General features: G+C 37.9%; 1 protein-coding gene across 16 annotated transcripts in view; it reads left to right on the forward strand.

Moving 5' to 3' along the window:
* The window catches only part of FRMPD1 (FERM and PDZ domain containing 1), a 251,567-nt gene that overhangs the window by 117,212 nt on the left and 112,859 nt on the right, over nucleotides 1–21,496 (forward strand). For 4 of the 16 annotated variants that reach the window (XM_069085266.1, XM_069085275.1, XM_069085277.1 and 1 more), the window contains one exon: nucleotides 7,654–7,766. The exons of the other annotated variants lie outside the window; for them this stretch is intronic. The gene's annotated coding sequence lies outside the window, so the exon portion shown is untranslated. The remainder of the gene's footprint in view (nucleotides 1–7,653; nucleotides 7,767–21,496) is intronic. 16 annotated transcript variants of the gene reach the window in all.

The raw sequence follows: 21,496 nt of genomic DNA on the forward strand, positions 1-21,496 counted from the left end.
TGGCATAGGTTTAGAAGGGTGTTTCCTGCTTCTAGAGGCATCGGTGCCAGCTGGCTACAAAATCCAGCCTAGAATGCTGGGAGGCCAGAGTGCCCACCAGACCCCTCAAAGTCACAAGGTAGGTGCTCTGCTAGCGCCATCTGGAAAGGAAATAGATAACAGTTCTTAATAAATAATAATGATATTTATTATTTATATAATATATAATAAATCAATAAACAGTTATTAAGTGCTTACTGTGTGCCAGGAAAAAATTAGAGGTAGATTCTTAACAAAGAGAAGAAATCATGGGTAGGATGAGATCCAAAGTGTGGGATTTTTTTCCCACCTTTTGGTAAAATTCCACCTCTTTTATCATCTAACATTTTGAGTCTCATCCCATCTAGAAGATATGCTGGGGAGGCTCATTAAGTCTAACAAGCTCCCTGAAATAATAAGTTATGTGCTAAGTGGGGACAGCTAGGTGGCATAGTGAATAGAGCACCAGCCTTAAAGTCAGGAGGACCTGAGTTCAAATCCAGCCTTCAACATTTAACTAGCTGTGTGACCTTGGGGAAGTCATTTAACCCCAATTGCCTTGCCTTCTACCCTCAAAAGAAAAATGAAGTACTAAGTTCTGGGACTACAAAAGAAGAGGCAAAACACAGTCCCTTCTCCTAAGGAGCTTACAGTCTAATAGGAGAGACAAACAGAGATGCCAAGGACTGAGACCCTTCTTGGAGCCACATGGCCTAAAAGGGCAGAAAGCACTGAGTCCTTTCCCCTTACTATAAGAGCTCTCACTATATGCTGTTAGCAAAAGGGAATAAGCATTTATTAAGTGCTGAACATTTAACAAACATTTAAGCCGCACAATAACCTTATGTGGTAGATGCTATTATGCCCATTTTACATTTGAGGAAACTGAGACAGACCTAAATAAAATGACTTGCCCAGGATCACACAGCTGGTAACTGCCCAAGACTGGATTTTGTCTTCCTGACTCCAGTCCCATCGCCCTTTCCACTTCACCACCTGGTTGCTCCTAAAAGTGATCAAATTAATTGAAGAGGGGCAAAGAACGATGGCAGGGGCAGACTAAGACCATTTAAAGGCCTTGGCTGGAGCCTTCCATTCACCGTGTGATTGGTTGATCTGACCCAGTTCCAGAATGTCTCTGTATGCTTTACAGTCTGGCCAGAGGAATTCCCCTACACATCTTGATTCTCTCCCTGATCCAAGCTCCCCAGCTGCCTCCAGGCTGAGAGACTGCATTAACTGAGTCTCCGCCAGGCTCCCCATCACAAGATTAGAATTTCAAAGCTGGGATGATGATGATGATGATGATAGTAATTATAATTATAGCTAACATTTATGTGGTCACTGTGCTAAGTGCTTTTACACGTATTCTCTCCTTTGGTCCTAACAGCACCCCTGGGAAATAGATGCTATTATTATCCCCATTTTACAGATGAGGAAACTGAGGCAAACTGTTAAGTTTCTTGCCCAGGATTACAGGGCTAAGAAGTGTCTGAGGCCAGATTTGGACTGAGGAAGACGAGCCTTCCTGCCTCCAGATCTGGCACTCTCTCCTCTGTGTCCTAGCTTCCAGTTTTTCTAACGTGACTCCCCCAAAGTGAGGAGCATCTCACAGCCTAACTGAAGAGAAGTACTCTTATATGTATAATCAGTAGGTCGATCAAAATGCAGTAACTTCCTTCCATGAAAAAGGTTGTTCTCATGTTTTAGACTTTTTTTTGGCCAATGGGGAAGTATTTTTCAGACTGTCACAACCTAGCTGCTAAATGATTAGTACTTGAAAAAAAAAAAACACCTGAGTTCCAACATTAGCTGCAGTGCTTCACCTCCATAGTCCCCTTTCTCTGAAAAGAAGGGAAGGAGGTGTGTCTTTCTCATGTCTTAGGGCGGGGGAGGATGGCAACCCTGGTCATAGTTACATAGCCTCAGTTTGCTTCTTTTGTTCTTCTTTCCATTTACATTGAGTCATTTTGTATATTGCTTTTCTGCTTCTGCTTACTTCACTGGATTACTTTTTCATTTTACTTCCCCCCCTCCCATCTTTTAAAATGGAAAGCAACAGGATATTCAAGAAAAAAAAAAACCAGTAGGAAAAAAATGGCTTGGGAGGGAGCAGAGGAAGGGAGTATCAGTCATTATTTGTAAAGATCATTAAAACTGTAGCTAAAAGTCAGGAGGTGGTTTCTTTGGTTTCCTTTCAAAAATCAGCAGTGAAAACCTGGGAGATTCAATGAAGTCCTGAAATATGTGTTAATGGCTGTAATTCCAATTAGGTAGAGCTTATTCACACTACCTCCCTGTCCTAATTTCCCTCTTTCTGGAAGTCAGGGAGACAACAGGCATTTATGAAGTGCTTACTATGTGCCAGGCCCTGTATTAGTGCTTAGAATTTAAAGAAAGTTAAAAACATGTTTACTCCTCCTAGACCCCCATGTCCTTCCCCTGCCGAACCCCCTAATCTAATGTCAAATATCCTTTGGCAGACTCAAGTTAGTTAAAGTCATATTTCTGAGAAAGTTTGGATTTAGAGAGATTATATGATTCACCCTAGGTTGAAGAAAATCAGAACTTGTATCTGTGGACTATCACAACAAGAGAACTGGATTTGGAATCAGTTGAGCAGATTGTAAGACTTTGCTCTTGCTGCTTATGTGACAATAGAGAAGTTATAACCCCTCTTCAGGGGGTTTTCTGTTTTGTTGTAAAAAAGGCTTCAGTTTTTTTCCTTGTAAAATGGAGGGATTGAACTGGATAACTAGTAAGATTCCCTTGTTCTAAACTGTTCTAAAATTCTCAATTCTTGTTCTAAATCGATGGTGTTAATCAGCTGCTTTCTTTTCACTTGGTAAGTACATATCTTGCCTGTCCAAATCCTACTTATCCTGTAGGGCCAAGTCCAAAGCCCACCAAGCCTTCTGTGACCATTCCAGTTGGCAGAACAAGAGCTTGTTGTTCGAAGAAATCTTGGAAATTGAACCTTGGAAGTTCTTATCTATACCACTCACTTTGACACTTCATTACAGAATATGCTTAATTCAACATCATTCTATTCTTTCTTTCTATCTCTTCTCTACTTGCTTTTTAATTATAATCATGATTTCACTTGTACCCTGTAGTCTGGAGCCAAAACTTTGGGTTTACACATAGTGGGTTCAGTCTTGGGGTTGTTTCATTAGGTATCCTCTTAGCTTGTATCTCTATGTGCAGATTTCCTTTCAGGAACATAAGAATTTGCCACTATCTGAAGTCTTTCCTGGAGACTTCCTAAGTTTATGTCTAGGTCTCTACAGAAAACATAAAGGATATCAATTCCTATGCAAGCACTCAGGCTAACAATACATCAAATATGGGACCGGCTTTGTATAACCTGATTTAGAACAGGGAAGGCTTACATTAAAGATTATAAACCACGAGTTCTTTTTGGCAGTTTGGTGAAACTCATGGACTGTTTCAGACATTCTTTTTTTAAGTGCATAAAATAAAATACATAGGCTTACAAAGAGTCAGTCGTATTGAAATATCTAAATAGTGATCAAAACCTTAACCCAGGTTAAGAATCTCTGCTATAATCAATCAAGACAGCTCTATTTTACTTTCTGGTTTGGTCTTCATCCTCCTGAGGGATTACTCTAAAATTGAATCCTCCCATCCACTCCCAACAGCAAGGGAGAAGCATTTGGTACTGATACAGAATAGACCTTCATTCCAGTTAGCCTCATTTTCCAGATTGTAATTTCCGCTTGTAATTCCAGAGACAGGATTTTAGTATTATAGTACTACCCTTTTTGTGGTCTCTCCCTGAAATAAAATATTTGGGGTTGCTAAAGAGTGCATCCTTCCCCCCACCCCAAAACGTACACAGTCTGCATTACAGACTAGCAGAGAATAAGGTCTGAGCTTGCTCTGATACACTGTGACTGGTTATTTTTGGCCTCCAACTCTTGCTTGGTCTAGGAATTCAGCATCTTCTCTGCAGGAGACATGGTCCAGGAACCTGGTATTACCTAGAATTACTCTTCCACATCCAGGAAACTTGGTCCCAGATTCTCTGCTTATCCCAGAGCTCCTGTCACTCCACAATGATTCCTCTGCTGCTGGCTCTCATTCCTACGGCTTCTCACATTGTCCAGGAACTCATTACCCCTGGAATGCTGCCTCACACTCCTGCCATTTCTGAGACCTCAGGTGCCCTATGGTAGCCTAGAAGATGTAGAGGCTTCTTTTCCTGCTTCTGGTCCTCTCCATCTCTGGGTTTGTCCTACCTTTCAAGGACTAGGTACAAGGATGGGACTCAGTTTGTATGACTTTGTCCTAACTCAATCAATTGTTCCTAAATGTGGTGTTAATAGGGATGTTTACACTCTGTAGAGAGAGAATGCTTCAGCTATGAGGTGGCCATGAGGACCAACTCAGGAACCTGAACTCTCTACACTTAGGTCATAGGATCATATGTGTGAGATGGAAAAGACTTCAGGAGTCATTTAATACACCCTCTTCATTTACAGATGAGGAAACTGACACCCAGAAAGGTGAAGTGATTTACTCACTAAATCCAGAGCTCTTATATCTGCTCCCAAATCTAAGAGGACCAACCTCACAGAAAATCTCAAAGGGTTTTTGGCTGTTTGATTGTTTTAACTAAACTATGATCAGATTATTTCGTGAAGTTGTCTTTTTTATTATTGGAAAAACAGGTACTGTAAATATTAAAACATTTACTACCAGTTCTTGTATTTCCAGGAAAATTTAACAGAGAACCTGCTTTGCATAAAGACAAGAAGCTGGGGAGATGGAAGGTTGGCTTTCTGATGTCCCTTCCTAGTCCTGCCAATGAATTAGTCATGTATAATTTTGTTGAAATTCTCTGTGTGCAAGTGCCTCGATCTATAAACATTAGGTAATAGACTGAAACTGTTTTGAATAAATAAGTGTTTGAATTGAAAGTAAAATTTAATAGAATCTGCTGGCACATTAGGCCACTTGCTTAGGCCCCAACACTTTTCTCAGTTCAATTCAATAATCTACTGGTTCAGAGCACTGTGCCAGGTACTGAGAATGGGGGAGATAAAAAAGTTTACATAAGACAATGTTGTCTTAAACTCAAATAGAAATCGGGGTCCACTAATCCATACATAAGGATCCCTGTGGGTCTCATATTGGATTAATTTTTAAATGTAACATATTTTTATTTATTTTGTTAAATATTTCCCAATTGCATTTTAGTCTTAGTTTTTCTGTACTTGGAAATGTTGTTGGTTATTGATACCTCTGGTAAGACATGGCTTCTTCCCCCATGGATATTATAGTTTGTTAGGATGATAAGGAAAACACAGGTCACTATAATGTGAAGCAAGTAATATATAAGTGCATTAGGAAGTGGGGGTGGGGAGGTAGATAGCAAGGAGAGAAGGCCAGTGGTTTTCAAACTCTCTATCAGGCTTAGGCATTTTATTGATTAAAAATGTTATTAATAAAATTGGAAGCATGCACCTCTAATAGATGTATATTTGTTTATAAATTATATGCTTGTACCATTGTACTATTACAGCATGTACATTATAAAATTTCACAAAAATAAACATTTTAAAGGCATAAGATTTGAGCAGCTAGGTGGCACAATGGATAGAGTACTGGGCCTGGAGTCAGGAAGACTTGAGTTCAAATCCAGATTCAGACCCTTACTAGCTGTGTGACCCTGGACAAGTCACTTCACCCTGTTTGCCTCTGTTCCTCATATATAAAATGGGCTGGAGAAGGAATCACTAATCACTCCAGGATTTTTGCCAAGAAAACCCCAAATTGGGTTAGAGAGAGTCAGACACAACCAAAAAACAAAAATGAGTAAGAGGTGAAATGAACATTAAAAAAATTTGCTAATAGTGCAAAAAAAAAAAACCCAAAAAACAACCCTCTTTTGCTCTTTAGAGCAATGTGATCAAATGTGCTGTATTGTTTTGAAAAATCTCTTGTTAATATCCTGAGCAGGGGCAGACTTATAAAAATAATAATTGTTTATTAGTAATTATTCAGTTAGTTTGACCACTGGGGGTAGTAGAACTGGTGAATGTTTAAAAGCTATTTTAAAACTCAAAGATAGAGAATGCAACAATCAAATAAAAATCATAATAATCTGTGAACATAACAGTTTTTTCCTATGTGTGGGCACTCACTGTTTATGTGTGAAAAAACAACAATCAAAAGTATGTGATCTCTGATTTCAGCTCAGGAAGCTTTCCATATCAATCTGTTCCTCTTTGCTTATATGGTTCTGCCTAATGGATGGCATCCTATTTTAGTTATCTATTCACGCTTGGATAATTTAGTTGTGTTTTTGTATGACTGTGAGGAAGAAGCCAATGTGGGTGGATTGTAGAGTACAGGAAGGGGAGTAATATATAATAAGTTCAGAAAGGTAAGTTGGGGCCAGGTTTGAAGGACTTTAAATGCTGAACAAAGGAGTTTATATTTCATTCAAGAGGTAATAAGAAGCCATTGCAGGGCACCTAGATGGCACAGTGAATAGAGCACTGGCCCTGGAATCAGGAGGACCTGAGTTCAAATGTGACCTCAGACACTTAACACAATTACTAGCTGTATGACCTCGGGCAAGTCACTTAACTCCAATTACCCTGCCTTCCACCCTCAAAAAAAAAAAAGAAGCCATTGTAGTTTGTTGATTGAGGAACAGGGGTTTGTAGGGGAGGATGGAGTGGGCAGACCAGTTCTTTAGGAAGATTACTTGGGGGGGTGTAGATTGGATTAGGGACATATTGGCCTGGAGTAGGACTGGAGGTACATGAGGCAGTGAGATCCTCACAGTGAGTTAAAAGGTCATTGTAAAAGTCCAACAGAAAGGAGATGAGAGCCTCAAGGAAAGGGATGTTAAGAATGTTGTTGAGGTAGAAATTATAGGCTTTAGAAGCTGCTTGGATATGTGGGGAGAGTATAAGTAAGGAATCTGGGATAAAACCAAAGTGATGGGAAGAATAGAGGTGACCTCTACAACAATAGGAAAATCTGCAAGAGGGGGCGGGTTTGGGGGACAAGATAATGTAATGAAATCCTCCACTGATCCCAACTCATCCATACCTACTCATCCTGTGTGACTCACTGTCTCACCATGGAAGGGGTGGCAGTGGAGGTTTATTGACTGGTCACTGGCCTAGTCAGAGCCTTCCATGTCCCTGCCAAAGCCACAAGGTGATCTGAAGGGGAGGGGAATGGGTTGGTATATTGGGGGGAAAGGGATTTTCCATTGACACCTGCACTCCTGCTTCTGTGGTTGATGCATTCAAGCATAGGTTATAACTACCATGAAGGCAGACATGGAAGACTGGGAGCTTGCCCAGTAGCAGTTGTGGGTAGCTTATTAGGTTGCAATGGGTGAAGGGTAAATATGGTTGCATTGGAAATCATGGAGAAGACCTATGGAAGTTGGAGACATCCACCCTCCCTCTTAATTAATCATCTGAGGGAAGGTGCAATGTCACCCATCTGCCCACCTTCCATTTGGCTGAGCACATACCCCTTGGAGTCAGACCATAGTCTAGTCCATGAATCTCTAGGGATTTGGATTATAGTTTTAAACCTGAAGGGATTTTAGAAGTCATCTAGCTGAACCCTTTCATTTTATAGATGAGGAAGAAACTGAGGTTCAGGAAGATGATCCTTGCCTAAGGCACACAGCAAAGCCAGGATGTGAATCCAGGTCCTCTGGACTCCAAAGCTAGTGATCTTTTCACTGTACGGTATGTAATAGCAACCACACTAACACAAAGGGTGGGCCGCTAGCACAGGTTCTTTCATGAGCTTTTCTAAAGGAAAGACAACTTTAAAGGGGTCAACAATCTTACTTTAATTACAGATAAGTAGAAATAAGTGAATATCCAAGAAAGAATTCAATAGATAGGGCTCCAACTGTCTAAACAGAATAATACAACCACCTACATACACCACCAGACTGGGAGAGCACCAACATTTGAATAGTCAGGGGGCTCTTAACAAACAGTTACCCAGAGTCCTTTCCAGGAAATCAAAAGATCCTTCTCATGAGCAAACCCCCAAAGCAAAATGCCAACCTCCCAGAATATATAACAAAGACTTGGCCTCTGATGGGCTCAGAGCCAGAAGGCATGAAACCTACATGACTCCACACAGCTGTGAATTATCAGGGTTCAAAGGAGATTAATCCTTAAGATGTTTGCAATTTAGCCTGACCCTGGGAAACTGAACTGTAAAAAGAAAGACAATAAAAATCCCACCTTGCTTGTGCTTACACCATACTGGACAACCTACAGAAAATGTGAAAATTTTTAAAGTATATTTTCTCTTGTGTCAATTCTACTTAATTGGAAACAGAGTTGATAGCCTTTGATTATGGAATGGCTAAACAAATTTTGTTACTGTAATGGAATAAATGTTACTGTGCTATACAGAATACAGAGAAGCATGGGAAGATTTACCTGGACTGATGCTGAGTGAAGTAAGAGTCAAGAAAATTGTGTGTGTATACATACATATTTATGCAGTATATGTAAACATATATACTATATAATATATGAGATATGCAGATATATATGTACAATAATGTAAATGGAAAGAACAACCACAAAACAATCAATAGTGAATGTTGCAAAATTAAAAACAAATGTGAGAAGAAAGGAACAAACATTTATATAGCACCTAGTATGTGCCAGGTACTGATAAGTACTTTTAAAACATATTTATCATTTGATCCTCACAAGAACCCTGTGAGGTGGATGCTATTATTATCCTTATTTTACATTTGAGGTAACTGAGGCAAACAGAGGTTAAATGACTTACTCAAGGTCACACAGCTAGTAAGAATCTGCAGTCACATTTGAACTCAGGTCTTCCTGATTTTAACCCCAGCACTATATGCAGTACTCCACCAATTGCCTCTGCATGGCACCAGAGAAGACACATCTAAACTTTGCAGGGGTAGGGAGGTCCATGGGTAGCTAAGTAGAATAGTTTTGTTGATTATTTTTTCCCTTTTTTTCCTTTTTCTTTACAATATCTTCTGTTAAAAGAGAGAGCTTGGAGTAGGGAGGGGAAGGAGGAATACTAGGGGAAAGCAGCTTTCTTCCCCTCCCCAGCCTCCTCCATGCTGGAAACACAAAGGTACTCTGCACATGGGCCAGTCACTGTTATGTAGTGTTTTTCTATTACTATTTTCTGTTTTGAATTAAATTTTATCTAACATCATTAGTAGCACTGTTGCTTCTTTGTTTTGATGGTAGCATGGTCAATTTTAGAATAGCCTTTATTTAAAAAAATGTATTTCATTTTAATTTTTGTTTCTTTAATAGTATTTCATTTTTTCTAATTATAAGTAAAGATAGTTTTCAACATTCATTTTTGTAAAATTCTGAGTTCCAAATTTTCCTCCCTCCCTCTCTCTTTTCTTCCCCCTTCCTAAGACAGCAATTAATCTGATATAGGTTATGCATGTACAATCATGTTAAATCATGTTTTTTTGTTTTTTATTAAAGGTGCTCTCCCTTAACTCACTTCTTTAAGAGGTCTGTTCACTGAATGGGCATTACCTCACTCAAAGTGAGAACCTGAAAAACCTTAGCCTAAAAGGTCCAGTGTCTTCCATTGCATCCTGGGTCATTTCCAGTCATCCTGATGAATCTCAGGCCACTGGATCCAGATGGCTCTGGAGGAGAAAGTGAGCAGGTGACCTTGCACAGCCCTCCCTCCCTCAAATCCAAGTCAACTACAAGTCATGTCATCATTCCCTGCTGTCATGGTCACCTTCAAGAATGAAGGACAAACACAACAAGAACAACAACAACCTGTTAAACATATTTCCACGTTAGTCATGTTGTGAAAGAATTCAGAACAAAAGGGAAAAACCATGAGAAAGAAACAATAAAAAAGAAAGTGAAAATAGTATGCTTCAATCTGCTGGAATAGCCTTTAAATTTGAATCATAGATCTTTTGAATTAGATATGTTTTCCTTTAAACAACACATTGTTAGATTGTGCTTTCCAAGCTCTTCCTTAGCTCTTTTTTATTTTTACTGGGAAGTTTAGGCTGTTTACATATATGGTTATAATTTTTTGGTTTTTCTATTATTATTTCAAATTTGACAGAGCCACTATAAACAAAGTTCCTCTGTTAAGAAATATGTATGGGGGCAGCTAGGTAGCACAGTGAATAGAGCACTGGCCCTGAAGTCAGGAGGACCTGAGTTCAAATCTGGCCTCAGACACTTAACACAAAAACTAGCTGTGTGACCTTGGGTAAGTCATTTAACCCCAATTGCCCTCCAAAATAAAAAGCAAAAGAAGAGAAATATGTATGTTACTTTAACTTGGACTTAGCCTTTATCTGAGATAGGCTCTTCTTCACTTTGGGATTGCCCTGTCCCCACCACTTTCCCAAAATTGATTTTCCCCCCTTTGTCTGAAACCCTCCTCTGAAGTTTAGTGATCTAGCTGACAAAATGTCATGAGTGTTCTTCTATGTTGTTTTATAAGAGTTGTTTATTTGTAAAAGTGCTAAGCACAGTGCCTGACACAGTGTCATATACATGCGCATTGCCTACTCTTTCCCTTTACATTAAAGAATTATCTTTTTTTGATTGGGAAACATTTGTTGTTTGAAGACGTCCTTCAAGGGGCTATATCTGTCTGTAAACTTTTAAAAGTCTATTTGCTTTTCAGATTCATCACTTTGTACATATCTTTGTACATCTTGCTAAGTTTCACTGAGTAAATAGTTTTAGATTCATAGTCTTCTGAGTTTTGTAACCATCATACTCTAATTTCTGCTATCTTTGCATAACTTCCTTGAAAAGATTGCTGTGATTCTAATTATTTTTCCTTGTCAAGTGCTTTGTTCATTTATTCTAGCAGTTAGAAACTTAACTATGATGTGCCTAGGCATATGAAATCTTGAGTTCTTTCTTGTCAGTGTACTATGGGTTATTTCGACTTATACATTACCAGTTTTAAGTAATTTGAGGAAATTTTCTTTGTCAATTTCCTTAAACATGGTGCTTAGATTTTTGTTGTTGTTTTGCTAAATATATGGCAATATCAGTAGTACTGAGTTTTCTGCATAGTGATCTGTAATTTAAGTCTGTCATTTTGTTCTAGTAATTTGAATATCAGTGATCTTTTAGCCTGTTTTTACAGATATTCTGCATGATTTGCAATTCTGTTTTCTTTGAAGTTCTTTAAATTTTCTACTAAAGTCACTAAACTATCATTTTATTCCTTATTTTCCTATTCTTTATTCCCTTCTTTTAATTCTCACCTAACCTCCTTGGGTGATTTTTCTGCTTTCTTCAAGTTCTGTTATTTGGCCTTGTGATGTTCTTGGCCTTTCAAATTTTTATTTTTATTTGAATGTGTCACTTATCTATCTGAGGATTGTTTTAGAAGTGCCTTGCATGGTTTCTTTTTGCCAGCTGCATTTCTTCTAGTACTTGACTGATTGATTTGCTTTAACTTTGTTACTCTGATGTGATTTCATCGATTAGAGTATTCTCTCCAGTTCTGCAAATCATAACTCATCCATGCCTTCTCACCATGTTTAAACTATTGTCCATATTCTCTGCTACATTCATCACAAGGGATTCATCTAATATAAATCTTTCTGTAGATTTATTGATATTTCATGGACAATGCCATGTTAACTATTCATTAGACTTTCTCTATGATATTTTCATATTGTTTAAATGTTGTGCTCTAGTATTTTCAGATTGCATTGGTGCTTTTTTGCTCATTTTTGTTTTCTATTTTAAGTATTTTTTGGTATTTATATTTGTTGGAGAAAGGGAAATTTGGCTAAGTTTATATGAGAAGACTGATTCCATTCAGTCCCTCTTCCTTGACATTTTAAATCAGAACAGTTTTGAATAGATTTTTGATAGGCAGAAAGGAGAAGGGAAGGGTATACCCAAAGGTGAGGTTGCATGGATCTAGGTACAGTTGTGAGAATGGGCATGGCATGTGTGTAGAATGATATAGAGACTGTTTTGACTGGGGTAGAAGCTATGCGTTGGGTAGTTTGGGGAGATATGGTTGAATAGGGAAGGTATAGACAAATAATGGAGGGTTTTGCATGGCAACAACTGGTTACTCTATAGAAGTGATAACATCATCTCAGGTACATAATTTAAAACTATGTAAAACTCGTCTGTCGGCAAAAAATAGGAAGACATTGAGGTAAAGACTAGGGTATAGTAAACCTTGTATATATTACATTGATAATGTTCTCAAAATGAAGACAAGTCTTTAGTCTCCTTTTGCAGGTATACGTATAGAAATGAAAGCTTTGTGGAAGGAAGCAATTGATTTTTTTTCCCCTTGAACTTTGAAAATTATTTTTTCACAGCACATTAGTAATAGGACCCAAGTAGCTATTCTTATTCCTTTCCTCCTTGTGCATGACTTTAGGACTAAAAATGTCAACTGGCTTAGGATGTGGCTGCCATTGAAGTCATTTCATTTGGAAATGCTTATTGGATTCTGTCCCAATCTTTCAAACCGGGCTGCAGTGTATAATGTTAGTAAAGACTACCTTCTGAAATTTGGGTCTCCTCTTTTTCATGTTTTAACCTGTGCTTCCAAGTCATCAGCAAGTGCAACTTAATAAATTGCATCTTCATTTGACTAATGGTAGGCATAATCATCCACATGTAAGTAGAATGGCATTCCTTGCTTATTTTGTATGCTCTTGGTAACGTGAATTTATTTAATAGACAAGCTAGTATAATTTTTGGATATGAAATTATTCTGCAGAGAAAAGAAAGAAGATCAGATCTGGGTAGAATATTTTTAAATATTAATTAAAACAGTACCTTTTACCACAACTCTCTAAAGTGATTTGAGCACTTCACAGACATTACCTCATCATTCATTTTTCACATTCTTCTGTAATAATTATTTGGCAAGTATTATGGTCTCCATTTGGGGACAGAATATAGTGGATATTCAGAATGCTAACAACAAATTTCGGACGTTTCCTGGCAGCAAACCAAATTTAAAAGTGAAAGAGACTAGTCATTTGTTGGATGTTTTCTTTTCCGTGCTAAGTAATCCTACAAGCTACATTGTCTTAGTGCACATAACTAATTTCACAGAGTTGGGGGGCATCAAGATTCTTCCTGGCATTTTTCTTCTGGGGAAGAGGAGGAGAAGGAGGAGGAAGAGGTATGAAGGAAATATCATTGGATTATATAGATCTATCTTGTAGATGTAGATCTGTGTTGTAGGTGAATTCTTTATATATTCATTTATCTCACCTTTTCCCTTGCTTATGTTTTGGCAATTTACCTTATGCAAGATTCTAGAAAAGAAAAGTCAGAGTCCAGAGCTCTACTCAAAAGCAGTCAGAACAGCTGAGAGCCTGTTTCATCTCCAGCTTTCTGTATGACATTGGACAAGTTGTTTAATCTTCCTGTAACTAACGTCATCACCCAATCCTCTCAATAGAGATAATGTGCTTGGAGCTTTCTTACTGCATAGGGATGTTGGGAGATTTAGTAAGGTATATATTGTATGTAGAACATTAACCTTATTGGAAGAAACTCTTCAGCAACAATAGCACGATATCATCTTGATAAAATTAAGCTTGATTCTCTTAGAATGTATTCATTCTGTAAACCACTTAAAATGTGCTTTTCTGAATTATAGTATAGGATGGACAGAAAAGATGATTCTGGCGAGAATTTTTTTTTTCTTTTAGATTGTTCAGATGGCTAAAAAAATCCCAGTAATGATGATAACTGGAATGTTATCAGAAGAACGTTGGGAAAAATTATCATTAAAGGCAAGAAACCAAGCCTCATTATATGAACACTGTTTTGCTCCATTTCAAAGAGAGAAAGAGAGCGTTTCAGCTGAGTTCAGATGTGTAGACCCATTTAGAGACACAGGAAATGAAGTGACTCCTTCGTAGTAGACCAAAGTTTTCCCAGATGGAGAATAATCAATTTTGTTTGTGCTTTGTTGTCTAAATATAAGAAAGTAATTTGACATTAACATACTTGTGGTTATAGTCTGTAGAATGTGACCTATTAGCTTTAAAATTAGCTTGTGTGTCAGAGTCTCACGAGAACTTATGTGGGGTTCAAGGACACAACCACTCTAGGAGTGGGATTTTCTCTTCTGCCTTTTGAGAAGACCTTTCAGTCAACATCTTTGGGTAAGCTATCTCTGTCATTATTTAATAATCTTTAATGTTCTGGTATTCTCTTTCAGGTTGTACTCAAGGTGCCTTGTCCTTTCTAGAAATTATATTCACATTTAGGCCACATATTATTTGTGAGTTCTAAATAGGTTGTTTCCTTGTAATTATTAGAATTGCAACGTCTTGCTTCCTTCTCACATTTAAGTTGGATGTGATGATTTTGTTTATTTCTGTTATAAATTCTTGAGTAACTACACTGTTTGCATATTTCCACAGGGTCATGGGACTTAGAGAGGGAAGAGACCATAGAGATCATGTGGGACACCCCTTCTCCCTGCTTTTTCAAGCAAGGAAACTGAGATTAGAAAGTAACTTGCCCAAGGTCACACACAGTAGCAGTACTGGAATTTAGAAAATATGAACAGCACTATTATATATTTGTTTAATGTTCATCAGTTATTTTGTTTTACTTTTGTTTGATCCTCCCCCTCCTCCTCCCCATTCCATCCTACAATTAAAAGTTTTACTGTTTAGTTTGGAAATACTATCTAGAAAGGAAAACTCTCTTTGTTTTTCATATGCTTTAGGCCACTGAGTCCCACTAAAGTTAAGGTATTTATCCTGTTAAGTAAATGTTTATACTCCAGTATGTCTTCCAAATAAACATACAGAAATTCATTTAAGAGAATTCATTATTAAGCCAAAGGTTGATTTAAGGCACTGCTTCCCCACCAGTCTGCTATGAGTGTGGTAGCTCTTTAAGTTTCTTAGCCTAGGAGGCCTGCTTGCCTACCACTTTCTAACAATTAAGTAATTTCCTACTTCTTTCCAGGGTTAGGAGCAAAATTTTAGCTGCTGTGATGGTATATTTAGAGTTGATGGGAACTCAGAAGTTGTCTACTTCATTCTCTTCTCATTTATAGAGAGGAAACTGAGACCTGGAGAGTTGTGAAGGAACCCCTTTTGGTTAACAAGGGGTTAAGTGACTTGCTCAAAAACACATGATAAGTAGTAGAGGTAGCATTTGAATCCATGTCCTTTGACTCAAAATTCAATTCTTTCTGTTTCATTCTTTGAATGTTTTAAAAGCAGCCAAGTGATTTAAGGAATAATTCACTCTTTATCACTGGGGGATTGGGGGGAGGGGGAGGAATAAATAAGTACCTTCATCTAGACTTAGAAATGTTAAGGAAATTGGAGGTTGATTTAACCAAAACAAAAAAAGAAAATAAAACAAATAACACAGTGTAATCACCAAAGCTTTATGACGGGATGTCTCTGTAGTTTTAAGTTTGTGAGGCACAGTTGCTGGTATTGTACTAAGTTTTCATTTTGAGAATTTTTTAAAAATGTAGCTTAGAATGTAGAAGTTATTACTAATATTTGTAAAATACATTAACTTTAAAATTTTATTTTTATTTTTGGTTCCAAATTTTCTCCTTCCCTCTACTCCCTCCCCCACACATTGAGAAGGCAAGAAATATGATACCTACTATACATATGAAGTTATGCAAAACAAATTTTTGTATTAGCCACGAAAATACATTAATTTTTAATATTTATCTAACATTATTAAAGTTTTATCAGTTTTTTTCCCTTTAAGTATGTAATTTCAAGAGGTTTATTCTATTCTTAAATGTGCACCCAAGGAATAATCCCCCCTCCAGACACATACATGCCCAATTTTGTGGATAGGAACCAGTAAGATACAATTTATTTAACAGAAATTCACTTTATAGGACACTTTGCTGAAAGCCATTCTTTGGAAGAACATGAAGAAAAAATGAGTGCTTATCACTAGTTTCTGCCAAATTGGGCCTTTCATAATGTCACGATATTTTCTTCCTTAAAAATACACTGGTATCTAAATCGTTTTATCGAGAATTTTCTGCTCTCATGATGTTGTTTTCTTCTTAGATGCAAACATTGGAGAGATAAATTAGATAGTATACATCAATTTATTTAGGCTTTTAAAGAAATTTGTTCTTCTAGCCTCAGTATGTACAGGAGACTTCTATAATATGATCTTGGTCAGGGTTTTGGACCATTGACTTAAGTGGTCAGAACCTATTGAAGATGCATAAAAGGATACAGGTCCAGTCCTAGGATGGGTCAGTTTGTAATGTCTTTCTTGGGGGTGTGGGGTGAGAGGTTTGCATTTCCAATCTCCCCCAGTTGTTATGGAGTCTCAGAACTGGAAAGGACCAGAGGCTACATAGTTTATCTATCCAGAAGTGAACAGAATCCTCTCTACAATCATCACTTAGTATTCTAGGCCTAACAAGTGATAGTTGAGCCTTTGCTTTTGAAGAACATTTCACTACCTGTTAAGACAGGTCATTGCACTTAATTATTAGAAAGTGTAGGACAGCTTGATTGTTAGAAAGCTTGAAAGCTTTTTCTTATATAAATCCTAACTCTGCCTCTCTGTACCTCTCCCCATTGCTCCACCTTCTGTCTTCTGGGACCAAGTGAAACAAAATCTACCATCTTTTCCTACTTGAAGATGGGTATCAGGTACCATGGTTTTCTGCCTTTCTCCCTTTCTCCCTACCAAACCTCTTCTCTAAGTCAAATGCCAGTAGCTTCTTCAGCCCATCCTGACATGCCACAGACTCAAGGTTAATACTTTACTCTGCATTTTAGGCACAAGTTTGCCAGAAACAATTTTTATTAATCTAACATCATTCTAAATCCAAGTATTTCTAGCTTAGAGGAAAAAATTACCTCATACTGAATTTAGTCATGCCCCCTCTACATCTCTTTCTCCCAAGACAACTTGAGAAGACATTTATAGGAATCTTGAATAAGGGAAAGGGAATTATATAAGAAAATACAGTTTGTAGTTAAAATTCTCCCTGCCTCATCTAATGGAATAATCATCACGTAAATATTCTAAGACTTCTCCGTCCCTTCTCTGATGATTCCTCTAAATAATCAAAGTGACTTCCTCTTCTTGATCAATACTCCAATCTCTTAAGAGAGGATAAAGAGGATACTGTCCTTGGGTGGGTCATAACCCTTAATCCTTCTGGGGATACAAGGACAATGACTTAAACTAGACTAAAGGTATCTCTGGCTTTAACTTTGGTACCATTCTTATTCCATTTTCCCAGGCCCTTAGCCCACCTTTTATAAATTCTTCCAGAGGGAAAAGTTTTTAACTTAGAGAAATAGTTATTTCTTAATATTTTAAGTTGAACTAAAATGGTTTTTAATATGCTTCCACATTTCTCCTATTTTGTACTGAGCACAATCATTTGAAGCACAATCTGTATTAATTTGAGGATCTCATTTTTATACCTACTAATCAGAAGCAAAATACATTAATCAATTCAATCCAGATTATGGCATTCTCTGTATCTTATTTTAATACATCAGATGTAGCAAGACAATGAAAGGACAAAAACTATACTAGATACCATAACAATGTGCCAAGTAACATAGAGAAGAGGAATATAGCAAGTAATGCAGTAGGTGGGGATCCATCTTAGTGTTTAAGAAATGCTTGAGTCTCTAGCCCCTTAATCTCCTGATCTAACTATCCCTGGGTGACTCAGTCAAGAGAGCTGGTTTTGTCTTTTGAACAACTCAGGGAGGTAAAATGCTATTTGTTGTGTTTCAGTTTGACTCTTTGTAATACCATTTGGGGTTTTCTTGGCAAAGATACTGGATTAGTTTGACATTTCCTTCTCCAGCTCATTTTACAGATGAGGAAACTGAGGCAAACAGGGTTAAGTGACTTGCTCAGGGTCACACAGTTAGTAAATGTCTGAGACCAGATTTGAACTTGGGAAGATAAGTCTTCCTGACTCCAGGACCTGGTAGCTCTATCCACCATGTCACCTAGCTGCCCACATTGTTATCACCATTTTACAGATGAGGAAACTGGGGCAGGGAGAGATTAAGTGATTTGCCCAGGGTCACACAGATAATAAGTATCAGAGGCCAAATTTGAATTTAGGTCTTCCTGACTTGAGGACCAGTGTTGTATCCACTGCAATGCATAGCTGCCTTCATCTCTGTTCTGGAGAGGATTTTCAATTCTTTGTTCCCCTCAACAAATCTTTTCATATACTGCAACTACAGCCTCATCTCATATTTTTGTATGCAATGTAACTTAATGGTTGTAAAGGTCCAAAGGAAGTCCACTAATTCTCTATTCTATACCAAATATCTGGCATTATTCCAGGTGCACTAATAAATAGATTAGGCTTTTCAGGGGCTTGTTATTTCTCATATCAGGATAGAGTTCAGAAGTTCTACATACGTCCTTCCCAAGGTCCCTGAATACATCCCCTACATACATCCTTCCCAGACTCCTTCAATGGATCCTTATGTATGGAAGGCACATGGCAAGTAACTGAACTCACAACCTGAGAACCTCCAAGCATAGCTCCATGGCCATAGCTCAGAGGGAATTCCTGATTTTTTAAAACTGTCAGGATGGTGCTCATGAGTAAAGCTATCATGTATGGTCCATGGTGGGTGATTCAAAAAAATGTTGGACCTCAAAGCATGATGCTCTTTGGCATTGATGTATCCCAGCTTCTTGGACAATCTTAATGTAAAGGAAAGCTCTCCTGACCATTGCCTAGCATAAGTCAACAAGCATTGGTTAAAGTACCTCCTATATGTCAGGAATTATTCTAAGTGCTGAGGATACAAAGAAAACAAAAAACCGTTTACTGCCCTCAAGAAGCTTATAATTTGGGGCAGCTAGGTGGCACAGTGAATAGAGCACCGGCCCTGGAGTCAGGAGGACCTGAGTTCAAATCCGGCCTCAGACACTTAACACTGACCTTGGGCAAGTGGCTTAACCCCAATTGCCCTCCAAAAAAAAAGGAAGTTTATAATTTAACAGGGGAGAAAACATGCAAACAAGATATTTACAGGATAATTTGGAGATAATCTCAGAGGGAAGGCGCCAGTATTAAAGGGGACCGGGAAAAGCTTTTTATAGAAGGTGAGATTTTAGCTGAGACCTGAAGGAACTCAGGAGGCAGAGATGAGGAGGAAGGAGATTACTCCAGGCATGGGGGACAGCCGATGAGTATACAGTAGGGAATCTTAAACAAGACAGCAAGGAGACCAGTGTCATTGGGTCATAGAGTATGTGGAGGGAAGTGAGGTGTAAGAATGTTGGAAAGGTAGGTGGAAGCCAAGCTAAGAAGGGCATTGAATGCCAAACAGAGGATTTTATATTTGAGCATAGAGGTAATAGGGAGTCACTGGAGTTTAATGAAGGGGGAGGTGTGTTTCAAGGAAAGGTCTCTTGGATAGCTGAGTGAAGGATTGACTAGAGTGGGGAGAGGTCTGAGACAGAGAGGCAGAAATGATGTGGAGCCCTCCCAGCCTCCTGTGTGGCAACATAGAACAGTGTTTTTTCTTTTTCTTTTTTTGGGGGGGGGAGGGGTTTGGAGGGCAGTTGGGGTTAAGTGACTTGCCCAAGGTCACATGGCTAGTGTTAAGTGTCTGAGATAGGATTTGAACTCAGGTCCTCCTGACTCCAGGGCCGGTGCTCTATTCACTGCACCACCTAGCCACCCCGACAGTGTTTTTTTCTAATTATAATCAGCCAGTGATCTCTTTTTAATTCCTCTTGTATGTTCCAGACTGAAACGTCAGTGTTGGCTTTATCACACAGGTGGCCAATTTAATCTTGCTTACTTTTCCTAGGCAGTAAGAACACTCAGGTGCTAATCACATTTCTATAGGGTAGTGGAGTGACATGAATACCAGAAAAGATTTATGCTTTTAGGACAAATGCAATTTATCTTATTATAAGCCAAAGATGAGAATTTGTTTACTCTCTATAAGCTAAGATGGGACTGTTCTCAGAGAGAAGCCTGGGTCTGAATCCAGAAAGAAAAGAGAAGAATGAGAAGCAAAAGGGGGGATTTTAGAACTACATCAGCTGAGCTTGAAACTAGATGTGATGAATATTCAGTTGCTATGGGGAAACCAGAAGTGTATTTATCTCATCAAAATAAAAGAATATTTTTTTCAATAAGTCAAGGAAGGCAATGTGACAAGGCGTGAAGGGATCATCATGAATCCACCATAAGTACTGGAAAAACAAGCTTAAACACATATACTCCTAACAATTGGTTAGAACTTTGAGAGCCATTTATAAAAGATAACATACACATGCAGAAAAAAAAAGACAAGTCTCTTATGTTGTTATCAGTCAGAAAGCTGTCCTCTTCAGAGCAGTGAAGCTATTGGGGAAATGGTAACTTTAAAAAATCCCAACAATCTTCCTTCTTTCCCATTTTGAATTTAAATTTGATCCCATCTTGTCCAGATCACCAGTACCAGAAACCATGGCTAAATCCTATTACCTTAGAAAATGCAGCAATATCATTGTATGGTCATCAGTGGTAAGGATTTGTGAATTTGTATATGACAGAAATTTTGTATGCTAGTATACACATCTAAAAATGGCTTCTTAAAGAATATATTTGTGGTCACCAAGGTATGAAGTGAGTGACAGGTAAAAGGACAGACTTGTACATACATCTGGATGTTTCAGAATAGAATTCATACATCTCAACTTCTCAGCTATACATTTCACAGCTCCTTCCAAAAAGTCACTCAACGGGAATTAATGTATGATCTTTTTGTCCTTGAGATGGTAGACATGCTAACAAAAGGTACATACTCTATCACTAATATGGAAACATGTTTTTCATGATTGCACATGTGTAACCTATGTCAAATTGCCTTCTCAATGGGGGTAAGAGAGAAAAAGGGAAGGAGAGAATTTGGAACTCAAAGTTTTAAGAAGCAAATGCCAAAAATTATTTTTACATATGATTAGGGAAAATAGAATTTTAAATACATTTTTTAAGTACATCCTCTAGAGTGATGAATCCTTTTCTTTGGAGTAGAGGAGAAAATAATTAGTACATCACCTTGTCCTTTTGCCTTGAACTCCATGGGAGCAGTGGTATTTACAGTGGTATACAAGAGCTTGGTATTGAAGATCCTTTCTTTTGGCAGTGTTTAGTGGTTAATAGTAAATCTGTTTATAAAAGTCTTTTAGCAGTTCCCTTTGTGACTGCTTTGGAGTCTTTTTCAGCAGTAAGGTAAACTTCAATTCATCCTAAAAACATATATAGTCCAACAAAGATGCATTCACTGTTATAGCATTTAGGTTTTTTTTTAATATAATAAACTTTTATATTAACAAAAGAAAAGGACCTATCATGTATGCTACTTTCTTTGTTTTGCTTTTGGTTTTTCCAACATTATGTCCCTTGATGATGAGACAGGTACAGTAATATTGTGGGATTATTAAAG

This window comes from Petaurus breviceps, unplaced genomic scaffold (genome assembly GCF_028583685.1).
Source record: "Petaurus breviceps papuanus isolate PSGF00001 unplaced genomic scaffold, PetGlider_PUasm1.0 175, whole genome shotgun sequence".
Classification (NCBI taxonomy): domain Eukaryota; kingdom Metazoa; phylum Chordata; class Mammalia; order Diprotodontia; family Petauridae; genus Petaurus; species Petaurus breviceps.